General features: G+C 46.3%; 1 protein-coding gene across 1 annotated transcript in view; it reads left to right on the forward strand.

The window, feature by feature from the left end:
- The window catches only part of ADAM33 (ADAM metallopeptidase domain 33), a 106,002-nt gene that overhangs the window by 14,120 nt on the left and 69,382 nt on the right, over positions 1 to 22,500 (forward strand).

The raw sequence follows: 22,500 nt of genomic DNA on the forward strand, positions 1-22,500 counted from the left end.
TCTCTCTCTTTTCCCTTCCCCTTTCTTTCCCTCTCCCTCTTTTTTCTCTTTCTCTTCCCCATCTCTCTCTGTCTCCCTCTCTCTTTATCTCGCTGTTTCTCTTCTCTCCCTTCTTTCCCTCTCTCTTTTTGTTTCTCTTTTTTCTTTCCCTCTCTTTCTCTCTTGGTCTTTTTTCTTTCTATCTCTTTTTTCTTCTCACTCTCTCTCTCTCTGTCTCTCTTTCTCACACTTTCTTTCTTTCTCTTTCCCTTCTTTCCCTCTTTTTGTTTCTCTTTCTCTTTCCCTCTCTTTCTCTCTGTTTTTCTTCCTGTCTCTCTTTTTCTTTCTCTCTTTTTGTCTCTCTTTCTCTCTCTTTTTGTCTCTCTCTTTCTCTCTTGTCTCTCATGCTCTCTCTCTGTCTCCCTCTCTCTTTATCTCGCTGTTTCTCTTCTCTCCCTTCTTTCCCTCTCTCTTTTTGTTTCTCTTTTTTCTTTCCCTCTCTTTCTCTCTTGGTCTTTTTTCTCTCTTGGTCTTTTTTCTTCTCACTCTCTCTCTCTGTCTCTCTTTCTCACACTTTCTCTCTTTCTCTTTCCCTTCTTTCCCTCTTTTTGTTTCTCTTTCTCTTTCCCTCTCTTTCTCTCTGTTTTTCTTCCTGTCTCTCTGTTTCTTTCTCTCTCTTTTTGTCTCTCTTTCTCTCTCTTTTTGTCTCTCTCTTGTCTCTCATGCTCTCTCTCTGTCTCCCTCTCTCTTTATCTCGCTGTTTCTCTTCTCTCCCTTCTTTCCCTCTCTCTTTTGTTTCTCTTTTTTCTTTCCCTCTCTTTCTCTCTTGGTCTTTTTTCTCTCTTGGTCTTTTTCTTCTCACTCTCTCTCTCTGTCTCTCTTTCTCACACTTTCTCTCTTTCTCTTTCCCTTCTTTCCCTCTTTTTGTTTCTCTTTCTCTTTCCCTCTCTTTCTCTCTGTTTTTCTTCCTGTCTCTCTGTTTCTTTCTCTCTTTTTGTCTCTCTTTCTCTCTCTTTTTGTCTCTCTCTTGTCTCTCATGCTCTCTCTCTGTCTCTCTCTTGTTGTCTTTCTTTCTCTCTCTTTTTGTCTCTCTCTTGTCTCTCATGCTCTCTCTCTTTCTCTCTCTTTTGTCTCTCTCTTGTCTCTCATGCTCTCTCTCTGTCTCTCTCTTTTTGTCTCTCTTTCTCTCTCTTTTTGTCTCTCTCTTGTCTCTCATGCTCTCTCTCTTTCTCTCTCTTTTTGTCTCTCTTTCTCTCTCTTTTTGTCTCTCTCTTGTCTCTCATGCTCTCTCTCTGTCTCTCTCTTTTTGTCTCTCTTTCTCTCTCTTTTGTCTCTCTCTTGTCTCTCATGCTCTCTCTCTTTCTCTCTCTTGTTGTCTCTCATGTCTCTCATGCTCTCTCTCTGTCTCTCTCTCTCTCTCTCTTTGCCTCCCTCCTTCCCCTTCCCCTCCCTCTCTCTCTCAATACAGTTGTGTGTATTGCTCCGAATTCCACTCAGGACAGAGGGAGAGGCAGCCCAGGTCCCTCCGCGCCGGCTGTTTGTTGCTTCGACGTCTATATTTAGGGTGCCAAGAGCGGGTGGCAGGGAACGTGGGTTTATTTTGTGCTTGGCACGTCCACCACCCCATGCCGGGCAGTCCTCCTTTCGGGCTGAGGCTTGGCCTGCCTGACCCACCCTTGACCTCTTCCACGGCTGCAAAAGTGTGTGTGTGTGGGTGGGGTCTGCCAGAGCCCAGTCCCCGGGGGGTGGGTGGGCTTGAAGAGGGCGAGGCAGGATGGAGGTGCCAACGTGGGTGCCCCAAGCCCTCCAAGCAAGGGAAGGCTTCCTTCGATGTGCCTTCGTTGGTTTTTTGGTTTTTTTTTGCAAAGGGACCGGGTCCTGCCAGCCGTCCTCAACTTACAATGGTTCATTTAGTGACCGTTCGAAATGACAACATCACTGGGGAAAAAAAGTGACTTGTGAACTTTCCCCCCCACCTCACACACACTTAACTACCGTTGCAGCATTCCCCAGCATCACAATTCAGACGCTCGGCAATGGACTCGTACTTACGACGGTCGCAGCGTCTGGGGGGGGGGGAAGGGGTCACCGGATCCCCTTTTGCGACCTTCTGAGAAACAAAGTTAACGGGGGAGGGGGAAAACCAGATTCCCTTAACAACCGGGTTACTAACTTATCGGCCGCGGGGATTCACTTAATGACTGTAGCAAGAGAGGTCGTAAAAGGGGGGCAAAACTCACTTCGTGACCGTCTTGCTTAGCAACAGGCTGGCCGTAACTCGAGGACTGCCCGTATTTAGCGTTATGCTCTGTGTGTGTGCTCCTTTCACCACTGTAATTGGGGCCAGCAATTTGGTCCTTAAGTAAATCGATCGCTAAGTGAAGCCCCCACGGTGGGATCCATCTTAGTTCAGCTTGGCTTTGCTTCTGTAAAGGCGAGGAATTCTGGGAGTTGAAGTCCACTTTGCCAACCGCGGCCCTGAGCACAAAAATGGGGTAGAGAAGGACCACAGCGCCTCTGCCAAGTGTTGGGGAGCAGCTCCCCGCAGGCTGTGCGGTGGGTGTTGAGTGTGTAGCTCTTGTGTTGAGTGTGTCACTCTGGACCCCATTTTTTCCCTTCCTTCTCATCTCTCCTTCCTTCCTTTCTTACTCACACTCACTCACATCTCCTCTTCCTTTCTTCTTCCTTCCTTTCTTCTTCCCTCCTTCCCACCTCTCCTTCTTTCCTTCCTTCCTCCCTCCCTCTCTCCCTCCCTCCCTCCTATGTCCTCTTCCTTTCTTCCTCCCTCCTTCCCATCTCTCCTTCTCACCTCTCCTCCCTCCCTCACTACCATATCCTCTCCTTTTCTTCCTCCCTTCTTCCCATGTCTCCTCCCTCCCTCCTCCCCTCCTCCCTCCTTTCCCTCCCTCCCTCCCTTCTTTCCTCCTCCCTCCCTCCCTCCCTTCTCTTCTTTCTCCTCCCTCCCTCCCTCCTTTCCCTCCCTCCCTCCCTTCTTTCCTCCTCCCTCCTCCCTCCCTCCTTTCCCCTCCCTCCCTTCCTTCTTTCCTCCTCCCTCCCTCCCTCCTTTCCTTCTTTCCTTCCTTCCTTCCTCCCTCTCTCCCTCCCTCCCTCCTCCTATGTCCTCTTCCTTTCTTCCTCCCTCCTTCCCATCTCTCCTTCTCACCTCTCCTCCCTCCCTCACTACCATATCCTCTCCTTTTCTTCCTCCCTTCTTCCCATGTCTCCTCCCTCCCTCCCTCCCCTTTCCCTCCCTTCCTCCTCCCCCTCCCTCCCTCCTCCTCCCTCCTCCCTCCTTCCTCCCTCCCTTCCCTCCTCCCTCCCCCTTCCTTCTTTCCTCCTCCCTCCCTCCCTCCTCCTTCCTCCCCCTCCCTCCCTTCCTTCTTTCCTCCTCCCTCCCTCCCTCCTTTCCCTCCCTCCCTCCCTTCCCTCCCTCCCTTCTTTCCTCCTCCCTCCTTCCTCCCTTCCTTCTTTCCTCCTCCCTCCCTCCCTCCTTTCCCTCCCTCCCTTCCTTCTTTCCTCCTCCCTCCCTCCCTCCTTTCCCCCTCCCTCCCTTCCCTCCCTCCCTTCTTTCCTCCTCCCTCCTTCCCTCCTTTCCTTCTTTCCTCCTTCCTTCCTTCCTCCTTTCCCTCCCTCCCTCCCTTCTTTCCCCCTCCCTCCCTCCCGCCTGCCTGCCTGCCCTAAGGACCAGTTGGCAGTGAGGGACAAGGACGAATAGGGGTGTCAGGCTGCTAATCACCTGCAGCTGAGCATGTCCATGTCTGATCTTAAGTTTGTTAGGCAGTTCCTTGACTGAGGTCTTGTTTACTACCTGATTGTTGTTCTGATGTTAATCTTGGAGTTAATCTACACTCATTTGGGTGTTGATTGTGTGAGCTAGTGTGAGGGCTTCAACCCCGAGAATTCCCCAGTTAGTATGTGAGGACTTCAACTCCCAAAAGTCCCCAGCTAGTATGTGAGGACTTCAACTCCCAGAATTCCCCAGCTAGTATGTGAGGACTTCAACTCCCAGAAGTCCCCAGTTCGTATGTGAGGACTTCAACTCCCAGAATTCCCCAGTTCGTATGTGAGGACTTCAACTCCCAGAATTCCCCAGTTCGTATGTGAGGACTTCAACTCCCAGAATATGAGGACTTCAACTCCCAGAATTCCCCAGTTCGTATGTGAGGAGTTCAACTCCCAGAATATGAGGACTTCAACTTCCAGAATTCCCCAGCTAGTATGCAAGGACTTCAACTCCCAGAATTCCCCAGCTAGTATGCAAGGACTTCAACTCCCTGAATTCCCCAGCTAGTATGTGAGGACTTCAACTCCCAGAAGTCCCCAGCTAGTATGCAAGGACTTCAACTCCCAGAATTCCCCAGCTAGTATGTGAGGACTTCAACTCCCAGAATTCCCCAGGTAGTATGTGAGGACTTCAACTCCCAGAATTCCCCAGCTAGCATGTGAGGACTTCAACTCCCTGAATTCCCCAGCTAGTATGTGAGGACTTCAACTTCCAGAAGTCCCCAGCTAGTATGCAAGGACAACTCCCAGAATTCCCCAGCTAGTATGCGAGGACTTCAACTCCCAGAATTCCCCAGCTAGCATGTGAGGACTTCAACTCCCAGAATTCCCCAGCTAGTATGTGAGGACTTCAACTCCCAGAATTCCCCAGCTAGCATGTGAGGACTTCAACTCCCAGAAGTCCCCAGATAGTATGTGAGGACTTCAACTCCCGGAAGTCCCCAGTTAGAATGTATGGACTTCAACTCCCAGAATTCCCTAGCCAGTATGGGTGAATTTCAAGTCTTTAGGCTAGCTGGAGAATTCTGGGAATTGAAGTCCACCCATCTTAAAGTTGCCAAGTTGAAATAACCCTGATCATCTGTAGGGCGGGCCAGGGGGCAGAAAATGATTTGTAGCCGTAGCTCTCCCCTAAAGACCCTCCCGTTGGTAGAAGGCAAAGATTTTGGGGTCAAGTGAAAACGACTCTTTTCTCCTTTTAAGGCAGCGGAGGGGGAGGGGGACGACTCTGGGGGCTCTTGCGCCACGGCTTCCTCCCCTTCCTCGCCAGTCCTTTCTTGGAATCCGTCAGGGATTCTTGGGAGCTGGAAATCTCACCGCAGCCAGGAGGAAGTCAGCAGTAATCCAAGAAAGACAAAATCAAAGTGAAAACAAACAACTGTGTTAAAGTGATGTGTGGGTGCGAGTTTCCAGCTGCGGTTTGACGGCTGCCCCTCCTCTTCCTCCTCCTCCTCCTGCAAACTTTATTTGAATTGCACTAACTCTTTTTTTTTTTTTGTTTTTTGTTTTGTGCGTGTGGCTATTTTCAAATCTTGGACCGCAGCTTCAGGAAGCAACACGCCAGCCAGTCAAAATTTTGCAGCCAGATTTTATTTTATTTATTATCCGTTTGATTTGTTATCTGTTTTATTTTATTTCATTTTGTTATCTTTTTATTTTTTATTTATTTTCATTTTATTTTACTTTTCATTTTGTCGTATTTATTTTAATTTAATTTCATTATCTTATTTATTATTTTTTAGTTACATTGTCCTATTTTATTTTACTTTGTTTCATGTTATGTTATTATTTGTTTTCTTTTATGGTCTTATTTTTTTTCTTTTTCTTTTAATGCCTTATTTATTTATAGTTTATGTTGCTAATTACTTTTTACTTATATTGTCCTATTTTATTTTGCTTTGCTTTATGTTATATGTTATGTGACATTATGTTCTATGTTTTATTTCATTTTAATTTTATTGTCTCATTTATTTTTTACTTTTATTATTTTATTATTTATTTTATTGTCTTATTATTTATAGTTTATCTTGTTTATGATGCTTTAAAACTTACATTGTCCTATTTTATTTTACTTTGTTTTATGTTATATTATATGTTTACCCCACCTGACTCTCTGGTTTCTTCCCCAAACCCCCAAAACTTTAACCTCAGACTTTCTACCGTTGACCTCACCCCATTCCTAAGAGGTCTGTAAGGGGTGTGCATAAGTGCACCATCATGCCTACCGTCCCTGTCCTATTGTCCCCATTTATTCGTACCTGGTTCCTGTATTCTTATTCGTGTTTAGACTTACACCTATTATATTGTAAGCGATTGACAAATCAAATAAAAATAAAAAGTAAAATAAGGAAGGAAGGAAGGGGGAAGGAAGGAGAACAGGGAAGGAAGGAAGGAAGGAAGGAAGGAAGGAAGGAGAGAAAAAAATGGAGGGAGGAGAGAAAGGAAGAGAGGGAATACCCATTCCTAAGAGGTCTGTAAGGGGTGTGCATAAGTGCACCAACATGCCTACAGTCCCTGTCCTATTGTCCACATTTATTCGTACCTGGTTCCTGTATTCTTATTCGTGTTTAGACTTACACCTATTATATTGTAAGCGATGGACAAATCAAATAAAAATAAAAAGTAAAATAAGGAAGGAAGGAAGGAAGGGGGAAGGAAGGAGAACAGGGAAGGAAGGAAGGAAGGAAGGAGAGAAAGAATGGAGGGAGGAAGAAAGGAAGAGAGAGGAATACCCATTCCTAAGAGGTCTGTAAGGGGTGTGCATAAGTGCACCATCGTGCCTACCGTCCTGTCCTATTGTCCCCCTTTTCATACCTGGTTCCTGTATTCTTTTCGTGTTTAGACTTACCTATTATATTGTGGCGATGGACAAATCAAATAAAAATAAAAAGTAAAATAAGGAAGGAAGGAAGGAAGGAAGGAAGGAAGGAAGGAGAAAAAAGAATGGAGGGAGGAGAGAAAGGAAGGGAGGGAATACCCATTCCTAAGAGGTCTGTAAGGGGTGTGCATAAGTGCACCAACGTGCCTACGGTCCCTGTCCTAATGCTCCCCTTTTCATTCGTATCCATTTCATGTACTCATAGTCAGGTTTATACTTATATCGGTTACCTAATACATGCTCGACAAATAAATAAAAAAACATAAAATAAAATAAAATAAAGTCCGGCTTGGAGAGGGTACGAAATGTCACACCGCGTTTTTGCCTCTTTGTTCACGGGGAAGGGTTGGTCCAAAGCAAGCGCCTGGGAAAGCATTCGCCGCTCCCCAGATCGTAAGTGTGGTTGCTGTGCATTTATCTGGAATGTTTGTCTCCTTTATTGTCGGCTGGAAAGTTTCTCTTTGCTAAGAGTGCGTTGTTGTTACGCAAAGGGAATCCTCCTCCCGAGGAAAATTGGGGAACAAAAAAAATTATTTGGGAAACCGGGGGAACACAAGAAAAAGAAAGAAAAACCCCAAGTTGCTATAACAGCTGGGTTTGCATGACCTTTGGAGGGTTTTTTTTTTGGGGGAGGGAGGAGCAGCTTCTAAGACACCCAAACCCTGCATTTTTTTCATCCGGTGGTGGTTTAGGGTGCGTGAACAAACCCAGGTTTGCCATTAGCGAGGTTTGTGGGATGAGCAGCGGGTGGAATTGCAGGGGAAGGAATCTCTCGTCACAGGCGCCTGTGAGGTCATTGTGCCGATGAGGGAATTGGAGCAGGGCACTCCCGCTGTGGGATGCGGGGTGTGTGTGTGTGTGTGTGTGTGTGTGTGTGTGTGTGTGGTAAGCTGGGGATGAGTGTCTCGAGAGTCTCTGTGCGGCTGGACAAAACATGCCTTCTTCCTGTTGTGGGGCCCTTGGTGCTCTCTGAGCTGGGTGGTTTTATGGCAGGCATTTCGTGACCCAACCAGATAACACCATCAGTGTTAGAAGAGAGTGGGGTTTCTGGAATGGAGGAGGAAGAGGAAGAGGAGGAGGACTGTAGGGTCTTTGGTGCTCTCTGAGCTGGGTGGGTTTTGTGCAGATGTTTCATCACCCAACTAAGTAACATCTTCTGTGCTAGAAGGGAGTGGAGTTTGCAAAAAGGAGGAAGAGGAGGAGGAAGAGGAAGAGGAAGAAGAGGAAGAGGAGGAGGAGGGGAGCAGGGAGGAAGAAGAGGAGGAGGAGGAAGGAGGAGGGAGGAGGAGGAGGAGGAGGGAGAGGAGGAGGAGAGGAGGAGGAGGAGGGAGGAGGAGGAAGAGGAGGAAGAGGAGGAGGAAGAGGAGGAGGAAGAGGAGGAGGAAGAGGAGGAGGAGGAAGAGGAGGAGGAGGAAGAGGAGGAAGAGGAGGAGCAGGAGGAGGAGGAGGAAGAGGAGGAGGAGGAAGAGGAGGAGGAGGAGCATGAGGAAGAGGAGGAGCAGGAGGAGAGAGGGAGCAGGAGGAAGAGGAGGAGGAAGAGGAGGAGGAGGAGGACTGTAGGGTCTTTGGTGCTCTCTGAGCTGGGTAGATTTTGTGCAGATGTTTCATCACCCAACTAAGTAACATCTTCTGTGCTAGAAGGGAGTGGAGTTTGCAAAAAGGAGGAAGAGGAGGAGGAGGAAGAGGAGGAGGAGGAAGAGGAGGAAGAGGAGGAGGAAGAGGAGGAGCAGGAGGGAGGAGAGGAGGAGAGGAAGAGGAGGAGGAGGAAGAGGAGGAGGAGGAAGAGGAGGAGGAGGAGCATGAGGAAGAGGAGGAGCAGGAGGAAGAGGAAGAGGAGGAAGAGGGAGGAGGAAGAGGAGGAGGAGGAGGAGGGGACTCCTCTGGATCCTCTTTCTTTGAGCTTGGAAGATGACGATTGTGGGGTCCTTAGTGTTCTGTAAGCTTGGTGGATTTTTTGCAGATGTTTCATGACCCAACTGGGTAACAGAAGTGCTAGAAAGGAGGGAGGGAAGGAGAAGGAGGAAGAGTAGCAGGAGGAGACAAAAGTAGCAACAACTCTGGGTCCTTAATGCTCTTTGAGCTTGGTGGTTTTCTTGCAGATGTTTCATGACCCAACTAGGTAACATTATCACTGCTAGGAGGGGTTTGTGGGGTTTGCAGAGAGGGGAGGAGGAGGAGGAGGAGGAGGAGGAGGAGGAGAACAGTGGGGTCCTTGGTGTATTCTGAGTTTCGTGGGAGTTTTTTTGCAGATATTTCATTATCCAGCTAGGAAACATCATCAGTGCTAGAGGGGAGGGGAGTTTGAGAGAGGAGGAGGAGGAGGAGGAGGAGGAGGAGGAGGAGGAGGAGGAGGACTGGGGAGTCCTTGGTGCTCAGTGTGGGTAAGCTGTGTTGTTTTCTTGCAGACGTTTAATGTCCAAACTAGGGAACATCAACCATGCTGGAAGGGAGAAGGGGTTTCTCTCTTATGCAAGTGGTTGCTGTATCAGTGTGAATGTTCTTGGTGCTTATTTTGTTAGGCTGTTGTTTATGTTTGATGGTTTATCTGAGTTGGCAGTTTCTTGATTGGGGGGCATCCTTTACTTCTTGATTGTTAGTCTGAGGTTAATTTTAGTGTTAATCTCTGCTTATCTGGGTGTTGATTGCTGGCCAGGAAGAGTTTTGGTTTTTTCTTTTTCTTTTGAGCTGTTTTGATCGTCTCTCTTGAATGGCTTCTAAACGTTGTTTATCTCTATGTGCCTGTTGATAGCCAGTTTGTCTGAGTGCCAGGCTTCTAGGAATTCTCTAGCATTTTGGGACCTGGCTTTGTTGAGGATGCTCACAGCTTCCCAGTTGAAGCCATGGCAAAGTCTGCCCATGTGTTGTGCAGTAAAAGAGTGTTCATCACGTCTTCTGGCCACCGGGCTGCTTCTTTCCGCTTCTTTCTGCTTCTGCTTTTGGCTGCACGCAAGGAAAGCAGCCAAAGTCTTTCTTTCTCTCCCCCAAACTCAGCCAGAAATGAGTCTTTGGGACCCTGCAAGGCCTCCTGCTCCAAGAGGCAAAGACTCATTTCTGGCAGAGTTTGGGGGAGAGAAAGAAAGACTTCTGCTGCTTCTGCTGCTTTCCTTGCATGAAGCCAAAAGTCTCTCCCTTTCTCTCCCCCTGATTAGTTTCCACCCATTGTTTCTTGTCTTGCCTTCTGGTGCTTTGGAAAATAAATGGACCCTCTCCTCTTCCCTTCCAGCTCTATTCTGATTGGATACTGAAGATGTCAGAATTAAGCTTTTCAGATTTAACAGATAATCAGAGTTGGAAGGGACCTTGTGGGTCATCTAGTCCAACCCCCTGCCCAAGCGGGAGACCCTACACCATCTCTGACAGATGAGAGTCCAATCTCTTCTTGAAAGTCTCAAGTGATGAAGCTCCCACAACTTCCGAAGGCAACTTCTGTTCCATGGGTTGATTGTTCTCACTGTCAGAAAGTTTCTCCTTATTTCCAGGTTGAATCTCTCCTTGTTCAGCTTCCATCCATTCTTCCTTGTCTGGCCTACAGGTGCTTTAGTTAATAGCTTGACCCCTTCCTCCTCTCTGGGGCAGCCCCTCAAATATTGGAAGACTGCTCTCCTGTCTCCCCTGGTCCTTCTCTTCTCTAGACTAGTCCAGGCCCAGTTCCTGCAACAGTTTGTCGTATGTTTTAGTCTCCAGTCCCCTAATCCTCCTGGTTGCTCTTCTCTTCTCTTCTAGAGTCTCAACATCTTTTTTATAGTGTGGCAACCAAAACGGGATGCAGTACTCTAGGTGTGGCCTTACTAAGGGTTTACAGAGTGGTATTAGTACCTCCCTTGATCTCGATTGTATCCCTCTGTTGATGCAACTTAGGATTGCGTTGGCTTTTTTGGCTGCTGCTACACACGGCTGGCTCACATTTAGCTGGTTGTCCACTAAGACTCCAAGATCCCTCTCCCAGTTCCTGCTATTGAGTCTGGTTTCACCCAGTCTATATGGGTTTTTCTTGCCTAAGTGCAGGACTTTACTTTTCTCTACATTAAATTTCATTTTGTTAAATATTACCCAGGGTTCTAGTCTATCAAGATCCATCTGGATCTTGAGCCTACCTTCTTAGGTGTTAGCTCTTCCTGCCAGCTTAGTATCATCTGCATATCAAAGCCCTTTCCCCCAAACATCCATCCAAGACTCCACTCGCTTCTCCAATTTTCATATCATCTATTTTTATACATCCTGTATGACAGAGAGCATTGGATTGTGGCTGCTAGGAGAGCTTCGTCCTCGTTACTCATCGGTGAATGTTAATATTTACAACTCTTCCTTCTGTGTTTTGCTTTGGAGGGTGGATCTAGCTAGCCTTGTTTAGTGAATGACCCAGTCGTTAAGTGAATCCGGCTTCCCCATCGATTTTGCTGGTCACCAAAAAGGAATCCCCTAATCCGCAGACACTGCGACTGTCGTAAATATGACCTGGTTGTGCCATCTGAGTTTTGGTCCCGTGGCCACAGGGGGTCTGCTGCAACGGTCGTAAGTGTGAATCACGGTCGTTGGTCCCTTTGTTCATTGTAATTCTGAACGGTCATTAAACAAACTGTTGTAAGTTGAGGACTGCCTGTGCTGGAAAGTCTGCGGTAACACCTGGATGGAACTCTTGAAGAAGCCCCAGGAAGTGGAAAGATGCTACTTCATGAAGCAGGCTGTTCCAGTGGCTTACAATTCCTAACATCATGAAATTCCTCCATATTTCTATCCCCACTTAATTTACTTGTAATTTCGCCCCCCTTGGTTCACTTCCTTCCTGGTAAGATGGCAGAACAAAAAAAAACCTCACTCCATTTTCCTCCTCCTTCGTTTTCTTCTCCTCCTCCTCCTCTATCATCATCTTCTTCTTCTTCTTCTTCTTCTTCTTCTTCTTCTTCTTCTTCTTCTTCTTCTTCTTCTTCTTCTTCTTCTTCTTCTTCTTCTTCTTCTTCTTCTTCTTCTTCTCCTTCTCCTTCTCCTTCTCCTTCTCCTTCTTCTTCCTCCTCTTCTTCCTCCTCCTCCTCCTCCTCCTCCTCCTCCTCCTCCTTCTTCTTCTTCCTCCTCCTCCTCCTCCTCCTCCTCCTCCTCCTCCTCCTCCTCCTCCTCCTCCTCCTTCTTCATCTTCATCTTCATCTCATAGTCAACCAGATGTTCAGACTGGGTTTGGCATTTTTGTCTACCTATCAAGTCCTTCCCAAGGATATGGGGATAGGCAAATCTGGATGTTTGATGGTGTTCCAGATATCACCGCAGGATGGAAGCTGTTCAAAGGAAAGCTGCCTTCTGCAATTGACTGGGGGCAAATGTGTCAATGCCGATGACGTTCAAGGGCTGCTCCAAGTTGTTTTGGGACTGCAGCCAAGGCGCCTATTCCTATTGGTACCACCCTTGCTTGCCTTTGCCATAGTCATTCTATTTCTAGTTGTGGGTCTTTGTATTTTGTTATCTTCTCCAATTCTTTCTCTTCTATTATTATTATTGTTGTTAATAATAATAATAATAATAATAATAATAATAATAATAATAATAATAATAATAATAATAATAAACAACACAAAAACGACAGTGTACACGGCAAACGAGATGACTATGCTGGGTTTCGTATCACAAATCACTAGTCGAACCCTTCCCAAGCGTTTAGGACTGTTTGGTATATCAGCAGATTATGGGAGCAGATCCCAGTAAGGTGGCCTTCTGCAGCTGACCAAGGGTGATCTTGTCAGTGCCAATTGTTCTTAAGTGCTTACCTAGTGTTAGATCGGGTAGATCGGTTCCCACAGAGACGCGAGACCAAAAGTGTTCATTCAGCTCTTTATTTGGTATATAGACCAGTACAGGACCTTGGAGCCGTGGCAACCCTTCATATAGGAATCGCTCGCGGCTTGGAGGCCAATGACAGGGCTTTGAATCTCCCGCGATCGGCTCGGCCAATCGCGGTTGATTCTTAGCGCGCCAATCACGGCCGCTTAATTGGCCAATCAGGTTGTGGTCCGTATGGACCAATCAGGATTCAGGATTTGGAGTATGCTAATATAGAACACCTAGGTCTTTAGGCACAGCACCCAGTGTGCCCAGTACCACTGGAACCACCTGCACTGGTTTGTGCCAGAGTCTCTGCAGTTCGATTCTCAAGTCCTGATATCTGGTGACTTTTTCAAGTTGTTTCTCGTCGATTCTGCTGTCACCCAGGTATGGCAATGTCGATGATCCACACTTTTTTCTTCTCCACAATCATGATATCTGGGGTATTGTGTTCCAAAACTTTGTCAGTCTGTATTCAGAAGTCCCACAGTAGTTTTGCATGCTCAGTTTCGATCACTTTCTCAGGCTTATGATCCCACCAGTTCTTTGCTACAGGCAAATGATAGTTGTGACACAAATTCCAGTGGACCATCTGAGCGACTGTGTTGTGACACTGTTTGTAGTCAGTCTGAGCTATTGTCTTGCAACAGCTCAGTATGTGAACAGTGGTTTTATCCGCTTCTTTGCAGAGTCTGCATTTGGGGTCATCAGCAGATTTTTCTATTCTGGCTTTGATTGCATTCGTTCTGGTGGCTTGTTCCTGGGCTGCAAGAATCAGGCCTTCTGTCTCTTTCTCCAGTGTTCCGTTGGTCAGCCATAACCAGGTCTTTTCCATATCTACTTTTCCTTGGATCTTTTCAAGGAACTATCCATGCGGTGCTTTGTTACACCAGCTGTCAGCCCGAGTTTGCATCGCTGTTTTCCTATATTGTTTCTTGGTTTGCTGCACTTTGAGCAGCTTCCTGTTGTTGACCTCCATCAAAGCTGGTTCAACATTGTCTTTCACATAATCTGCTTATCATCATCATCATCATCATTATTATTTAATTTGTACCATTTTTTAAACACGGATATCGAGAGAGATTGTGCCGAGATCAAGGTTCATTAAGGGGCCCATTCCCCCAGCCAGGCATGCTATCCAAAAAAGGCGATTATTGCTCATTGTGACACATTCTGGCTGGCTCTTGTCAGCTCTTACATTCCTAGCCAAATGCTCAGAAATCTGCTCTTTTCGTAACCCGCCTGAGATCCTAGCCAAACTTGTCTGAAGTGGTGTAGGGTTTCCTGCCTAAGCAGGGGGTTGAACTAGATGACCTCAAAAGGTCCCTTCCAACTCTGTTATTCTATCCTATTCTACATATGTATGTGTGTGTATATAGCATGTGTATACGTGTGTGATGACCTGGTGTGTACCACAAACATAACGAAAACCAAAACATTAATAAAGGTCCTTTAATGCCTTCAATTTGGCTTCACTGTTCAATTGTTCACAGCTGGAGATTAAATTATTTTCAAAATAACATTCCAAACGAAAGAAACGCAGTTCAAACTCAAATAGCAGACAACGAAGCAAAAACCAAAAAGAAACCGCACTGAAGAAAGTTCCACGACAGATTAGGATAAATAATTACAAACTTCAGGAAGATAACCAGGTACGGTCCTTTGGAAGAACGCCAACCAAGATAAACCTCATCCAGGAAAAAACACGCTTGTCTCCAGCGTTTGCTAGCACACAGGTCCAAACTCTTATGCAGATCTCACACCTGCAACCCATCAAGGGGATCATGGCCCTCTTCTCCCAAGTAGACCATGTTTTTCCAGACATGATATTCTTCTGATTAAAATCGAATTCCGATGTTTTTGGGGAATCACCCCCCCTTCCCCCCTTCTCTCCTCCTTCCCCTCCCCTCGGAGGCCCCTGAGTCAGGAGTTGCTATCGCCGGCGCGGCTCCGCGCGGCTCCAGTCCTGTGTTGCCTCGGGAAGGGAAAGGCAAAAAGGAAGAGCCGCGCGGCGGCTTTGCGATGGCAGCAGCGGCACCGGTGCAGACCAGCCGTCTCTCCATCTGACGGCCTCGGCCGATTCTCTGCCTCCCAGCATGCTTGGTCCTCCGCCCGCAGGCTTCCCCGGCCCCTTGCCAAGCGGGTTTTCCGCCCCAGCCTGGCAGGGCCCTTGCTGCCTTCCTCTCACCTGGCCGGCCAGGCTCCTTGGGCAACCTGGCTGCCTCGTGCCGAGAAGCACGCTGCCAGGTGGGGGCCATGCGGCGCAGGGCAACACGCCACCGCCCGGCCCTGGTGAGGGAAAGCAGCGGGTGCTCCCCAGGCGGCGGCCTCAGCCCCGCCACCAGGAAGCGGCTGCCCAGCTCCGGAGCTGATCCACACCTGACCAGCTGGAAAGGAAGGGTGTTCTGTCTCACCTGTGACCACGAGGTGAGAGTCCAAATTTCCAAAGGAATATAAATAAACAGACAGGACCAGGAACGACAGAGTTAAATTCCTTTGGCTGGAGAAGTCCTTGGCAGTCTTCCAAAAGCTGCCTGCCAAGTCTGATAACAAGACAAGACCATAAATCAAAGGCAAACTGCACACAGAGAATTTGTCAAAGCTTCTATCCCAAATAAACAAGTTGTCCCGAACGAGGATTCAGAGCTAACACGCCCCCTTTTATTCCCTGAGGAGCGTGTCAGTTTCTCATCTCAGTCCCTGATTTGACATTTCCTTTTACGTTGCATTTCACGTCTATGTCTACGTCTTTGCCTTGCATCAAACCAACATTCCTCAGTTTGATCCTCAGCCAGAGGCTCCGCTACGCTCTCCTGATTATCTGCCGACACCTGAGGCACAACCAGGGAGGAAGGTCCTGGGGAGGAAGATGATTCCGAATCCTCCAGCAAAGCAGGCTCAAACCTCAGAGCCAAATCCTCCTCTTCCTCCTGGCTCAAGTCTGTGTCCTCCAGCAAAGCAGGCTCAAACCTCGAGGCCAAATCCCTCTCTTCCTCATTGCTTAAGTCTGTATCTTCTAACAAGGCAGGCTCAGACCTCCGAGTCACAACAGAAGGGTGTGTAGCATTGGTGTTGTGTGTGCGATTTCTTGGCGCGTGGTGCGGGGTCTCTTTTGGCTGGCCCCGATTTTTTTTTCCAGAGGGGAATATCGTGCCTGTTTTTCCCTGATCCTCTCCTCCCTGCATGCTCTAGGATGGAGAGGGGATGGGCCTGGATCCTCCTCTGCTCAGCTGACCCCTGCCCTCCCCCAGCCTCCTCCACAACCTCTGGAGCCCTATTTCCACTCCGTTGGCTGTTCCTCCTCTGACTCAGAGTCCGTCTCCACCAGGGGCATGACGATGTGTGTTATGGATGTGTATATATATACTTTCTTCTCAGAGCAGGCCACAGAATTCCATTTTTAATGTGGGCCAGTGCCTTCACAGTAACAAATGACCACAAAGGTTTCTATTTTAATCTTAACCTTTGATTCAGACATAGCCAAGTCCTTGCTTTTGATGTGGTTCGGGGCATTTCTTGCAAACCTCGGCACATTCTGAGCTTCGTTGATGCCAAGCATTTTTTGACTCCTCCTTTGCTTTATACTTTCTTTTAGACGTTTTCCTCTTCGTCCTTTGAGAAAGCTCCAAGGATGGGATTCAGTCGGTTTGGACCGGTTTGGGTGAACTGGTTGTTAAATTGACATGTAGTTCGCCGAACTGCAGTGGTGGGATTATACCGGTTCGGCCTGGTTCTGCCGAGCCGGTAGCGGCGATGAGCGGCGGAGACCAAACCACTTCTCTATGCCACTCTGCTGTTGAGCTTACCTGTCCGCTAGGGCTCCCAAACTCACCTTTATCCTCTGCTTTTGAAGTGCAGCTGTGGCCTGCTCTCAGAAGAAAGTACATAGACACATCCCTAACACACATTGTCATGCCCCTGGGGGAGACGGACTCTGAGGGAGAGGAACGGCCAACAGGGAGTGGAAGTGTGGCTCCGGAGGTTGTGGAGGAGGCTGGGGAAGGGCAGAGGCCGGCTGAGCAGTCAAGAGTGCTGCGCGGTAGCTGCCGAAGCAACCGGCAGAGTGCAGGCTTGCAGGAGGTGAGTTATAATGCCTCTGTGCCTGCGCAAAATGTGTGTTTGGGATGCACACACACATGCAAAGGGTGTGCACCCATGTGCCCACCAAGCCACGCCCACCGAACCAGCGGTAAAACTTTTTGAATCCCACCCCTGCTGAACTGGTAATTGAACCGACCAGCTGGCCCCGCCCAACCCTGTTGTAATGACGAGGCAGTCGAGGTGTTTGATCATGATCAACTGAATCATGATGATCTTTATTGGAGTCTAGTCTTGCATTTATACACATTTTTCAGTAATCCTCCAACATTGGTTAACTTTGGTTATTGCTTAACTTTCGTTACTGTTTAGCATAGTAATTAACACAATTAATTATCTCTAGTTAAAGTCTAACATACGTTTACTTCCTCTCTCTAATCCTCCTTTACATTAGCGACATTGTTTGCCTGAGTTGTATTTGCTGTGTAAACATTCATTACCTGAGGTTTGCCATCCAAGATAAGAATATTCCTGCAATTACAACTCTACACAACACTCCCTTCCCCTCCCAGGAGTCTCCATGTGGCCCGTTTTGGATGCAGGTAAGGACAGAGTCCCTGCGGAGGCTCTGGGAGGGGGAAAAATGGGCCTTCCGGAAGTCCAGAAACGGGCCTATTTTCAGCTTCTCGAGGGCCTCTGGAGCCCAGAGGAGGCCATTTTTGCCCTCCCAGAGGCCCGAGGGAAGCCTCGGGACTCTGGGGAAGGCGAAAAACGGCCCTCCCAGAAGTTCCGGTAGGCCACACCCACCATGGCCACGCCCACCCAGCAACCAGGCAGCGAACCGGTTGCTGTGATTTTTACAGATTGTTTCGTGCTTCCACTTCACAGTCTTCACTTACAATTATATTGTATATGTTCTTTTATTGTCAATCAAATATTCCTAAATACATTAATATCTCTATTAATCAATCATTTGACTATAGTATTATTCATTCATGTTTTTACAAGGTAATCCATATTTTACTTAATTTGGTTTATAGCGGTTCATATTATCATCTCAAATCTACCCTATAATCATTTTGTAGATATAATAAAAATAATACATCTTCATATATTTATTATATTTTAAAAACCTACGTATTGCATTACCATATTTCATTGTCTAACCGTTGATAGACTAGATCCCAAATCTTATAAAATTGTTTATCTTCTTGTTCTCTGATTTCAAATGTCAATCTAACTCATTTCAGCACGTTCCAGTATTTTCTTAATAACTTCCTATTGTGTTGGTATTTTCTCATTTTTCCAGTTTTTAGCAAATACAATCCTAATTAATACATTTACGATCAAATATTTCAATTCCTTACTGTATATTTCAGGTAAAATTCCCAATAAAAATATCTCTGGTTTCAAGTCTATGTGGTTTTTTTTGTCATTTTTGGGAATCCCACCCCTGGATATATCTCCCTGGCTGCCCACAGGCCTCCAATAAAGTAACACAATGTTGCCAGCCAATCAAGATACAAAAAGAGCCAAAAAACAGACAGAAGATATTAGAAACACCAATCAAGCAGAACACAGCAAACTCCAAGACCAATAAACACAGACCAAGACTCCCAACCAATCAGGATGAAGAAGAAAAAAAACCATTCTGGCACAGCAGTAGGCTAGCCCCAAATTTAAAACAGAAACGGCTGTGAAAGTCTGACTCACAGACTAACACAATACAGAAGCCTGATGATGGCAGATGAGATTCTGCCGAAACGTTGCTACAACTTTAAAAGAACAACTACAATGACGTGGGAAAATACCCGAACAAAGCTGAATGCCATACATGTAAGTACCCGCAAAAACTTATAGAATATATAAGAATATATAAGAATATATATATATAAGAATATATATAAAATTGACCTGGAAAACCAAGGCATATACGAAGTCCCCTGTGCATCATGCCCGGCCACATACATTGGATTGACCAATAGAAGAATAAGTACCCGCCTGGATGAACACAAAAATGCAGTCAAAAAGCTGGAACACACTTCCTCACTAGTCCAACACATGGAAGCTACAGGTCATAGCATCAACTTCAATGGCACCAAAACCCTGGCCACTATGGAAAACCCTAGCCACAGAGTCATCAGAGAAGCCATAGAGATTGAAAAAAGACCAGAAAGCATGAACAGAAGAGATGATTCCACCAGGCTGTCAATCATTTGGAAACCTGCACTCACAAACAAAAAAATCTCCACACCACAAGCCAGGCAAACACCTGGGCACAAACAGATCCCCCTGATACCTCCAGCTCAAACACACCCCAACCAGGCACCCAGATGAAACCCAGCTTCCTAACTAATGATAGCCGTCCATTTACCCGAAGCCAAGCTGCACTAAAGGCCTCCATTAAAGTAACACAATGCTGCCAGCCAATCAAGATACAAAAAGAGCCAAAAACAGACAGAAGATATCAGAGACACCCATCAAGCAGAACACAGCAAACTCCAAGACCAATAAACACAGACCAAGACTCCCAACCAATCAGGATGAAGAAAAAACCATTCCGGCACAGCAATAGGCTGCCCCAAATTTAAATCTGAAACCACTGTAAAAGTCTGACCCACAGACAGACACAATACAGAAGCCTGATGATGGCAGATGAGATTCTGCTGAAACGTTGCTACAACTTTAAAAGAACTACAATGACGTGGGAAAATACCGAACCAAGCCGAACACCATACATGTGAGTACCCGAAAACTTAAGAAAACATAACGCGGAGAAAACGGGAGAAAACCCGAATAACCAAAGATCCACATACAAATACCGAGAACCTCAGAAATATATATATATATATATATATATATTTATTTCTGAGGTTCTCGCGGTATTGTATGTGGATCTTTGGTTGTCGGGTTTTCTCCACGTAAGATTGGAAGTATCTAGGCAACGTTTCGATGAAGTCTCATTCATCATCTTCAGGCTTCTGTCTTCAGCTCTGTGCTTCTCAGAGTGATGTGAGCTTGCAGCTGCTTCTTCCTTTTAACTGCTAGTGGGGTGTGACTTGATTGGGTGGGGGCTTGGCTGTGTTCTGATTGGGTGGGGGTGTGTTCTCATTGGTTGGGGGTTTGGCTGTGTTCTGATTGGTTGGGGGTTGGCCATGTTCTGATTGGCTGGAGGTGTGTTCTGTTCAGGTGGGGGCTTGGTTGTGCTCAGGTTGGTCTTAGTTACTGGGGGATTTGAGCTGGTGAGCTGTGATCTTGCTGTTTGGCTTCGAGTTCGTGGTCGTGCCGCATCTTCATGGTGGGGGTCAGTTTGCTTCATGTATGGCTCAGAGGGGTTTGAAGTAGGTAGTGATGCAGCTGCAGTGCGGCTTCTGGTCTGTGGTCGTGTCTCATCTTCTGTGTGGGTGTGAGTCTGCTTTTTACGTGGAAGTGTGGTGGTGGCATCTTGTGTCTATCCAATACATACTTCACCTACAACGGACAAAAATGCAAACAAATAGAAGGAGCACCCATGGGATCATCCCTCTCACCTGTCATCGCAAACCTCTACATGGAACACTTTGAAACACAAGCTCTAGAAAAATATGATCACAAACCCAAACTCTGGCTCAGATACGTAGATGACACCTTCATAATCTGGCCACACGGGAAAGAAAAACTGAACAACTTCCTCACACACCTCAATAGCCTACACCCCAAAATACAATTCACCATGGAAACAGAAGCTAACAATCAACTTCCTTCCTAGATGTCTTGGTATACAAAAACCCAATGGCTCCCTAGGACACACCATCTACCAGAAGAAAACACATACAAACCGCTATCTACATGCACTCTCACACCACCACCCAGCACAGATCAGTTCTGTAGCTGAGACACTCATCTCAGCAGAACAAAATGCTTAGTGATGAACAACACCTAAAAACGAACTAAACACTCTCAATTCCTTACGTACTCAGGTAATGGATTCCAAAGAAAGAATTCTTTCCCCCGTACCTTACCACAAAGCCTCCCTTCAGAGGTCTAGAGGACCAGCAGTCCAAACCGATCTCTAGATCCCCAACCCTATTCAATCCAATCTATCAAAGATCTAAGATCATCAATCATCAAGCACATAAACCCCATCCAAGTCATCATCATTATCTACTAATCTATATCATCTATCATCACAGACAATCCTCCATCCATCATGAATCAGCATCCAAAAATCCATCCATCCACATCCATCATTAATCTACAGCATATCTGCTACAAATCAGAATCACCTAAATACCTATCCACTCTATCCATCCATATGAAACCCTAAAGACAAAAATCGAGTCTAGAAAACCAAGGAGTATCTATCCATCTGCACCGCCTGCCCCACCACATACATTGGACAAACTAACAGAAGAATAAGTGCTCGCGTTGAAGAACATAAGAACTCAATAAAAAAAGAAGAACTGACCTCTCTTCCCCTGGTCCAACACCTCAAAGCCACGGACATGAGATTGACTTTAAAAATACCAGAACTATCGCCAAAACCGAACACTTCAACAACAGGGTAATCAGAGAAGCCATAGAGATAGAAACGCCCACACAGCATGAATAAAAGAGATGACACCTCCCGCTTACCAGCCATTTGGAAACCCGCCCTCATGAACAGACGAGTACCTAACATGATGAATGACACCAGACCCACACCCACGAGGGCCACACAAGATGCCACCACCACACTTCCACGTAAAAGCAGACTCACACCCCACACAGAAGATGAGAAGGACGACCACGGACCAGAAGCCGCACTGCAGCTGCATCACTACCCACTTCAAACCCCTCTGAGCCATACATGAAGCGAACTGGATAGGGATAGGGATAGGGATAGGACAGGACAGGACAGGATAGGATAGAATAAGGAAAGAATAGAATAGAATAGAATAGAATAGAATAGAATAGAATAGAAGAGAAGAGAAGAGAAGAGAAGAGAAGAGAAGAGAATAAGGAAAGAATAGAATAGAATAGAATAGAATAGAATAGAATAGAATAGAATAGAATAGAATAGAGAATTCTTTATTGGCCAAGTGTGATTGGACACACAAGGAATTTGTCTTTGGTGCATAAGCTCTCAGTGTACATAAAGAAAAAATAATATCCATTCATCAATAGATAACAGATAATCAGAGTTGGAAGGGACCTTGTAGGTCATCTAGTCCAAACCCCCTGCCCAAGCAGAAGACCCCACACCATTTCTGACAGATGGGAGTCCAGCCCCACACCATTTCTGACAGATGGGAGTACAACACTTAGTGATAGTCATCGGTTACTAATAAGCAATCAAATCATACTAGGGAACAAACAAAAGAACACAAATTGTAAAGATACAAGCAGCATGGTTGTAGTCATAAGTGGGAAGAGATAGGTACTAGGAAGTGTTATTATAATCTAATAGTAGAGGAATAATAGCAATACAGTCTTAGTAAACAAGTTGACAGTGCTGAGGGAATTATTTGTTTAGCAGAGTGATGGCGTTCAGGAAAAAACTGTCCTTGTGTCTAGTTGTTCTGGCGTGCAGGGCTCTATAGCGTCGTTTTGAGGGAAGGAGTTGAAACAATTTATGTCCGGGATGTGAGGGGTCTGTAGATATTTTCACAACCCTCTTTTTGACTCTTGCAGTATACAGGTCCTCCATGGAAGGAAGGCTGGTAGCTATTGTTTTTTTCTGCAGTCCTAATTACTCTCTGGAGTCTGTGTCTGTCTTGTTGGGTTGCAGAACCAACCCAGACAGTTATAGAGGTGCAGATGACAGATTCAATCATTCCTCTGTAGAACTGGATCAGCAGCTTCTTGGGCAGTTCGAGCTTCCTGAGTTGGCGCAGGAAGAACCTTCTTTGTGGTGCTTTTTTGATGACATTTTTAATGTTAGGTGTCCATTTTAGGTCTTGTGATATGATAGAGACTAGAAATTTGAAGGTCTCTCTGATTCCTCACAACCTGGAAGAATGTGGAGCCTTCTGAGATATTTTGACAACTTTCCC

Source organism: Notechis scutatus, chromosome 4 (genome assembly GCF_049901735.1).
Source record: "Notechis scutatus isolate UNSWTSFEM ecotype Mainland chromosome 4, rNotScu1.2, whole genome shotgun sequence".
NCBI lineage: Eukaryota > Metazoa > Chordata > Lepidosauria > Squamata > Elapidae > Notechis > Notechis scutatus.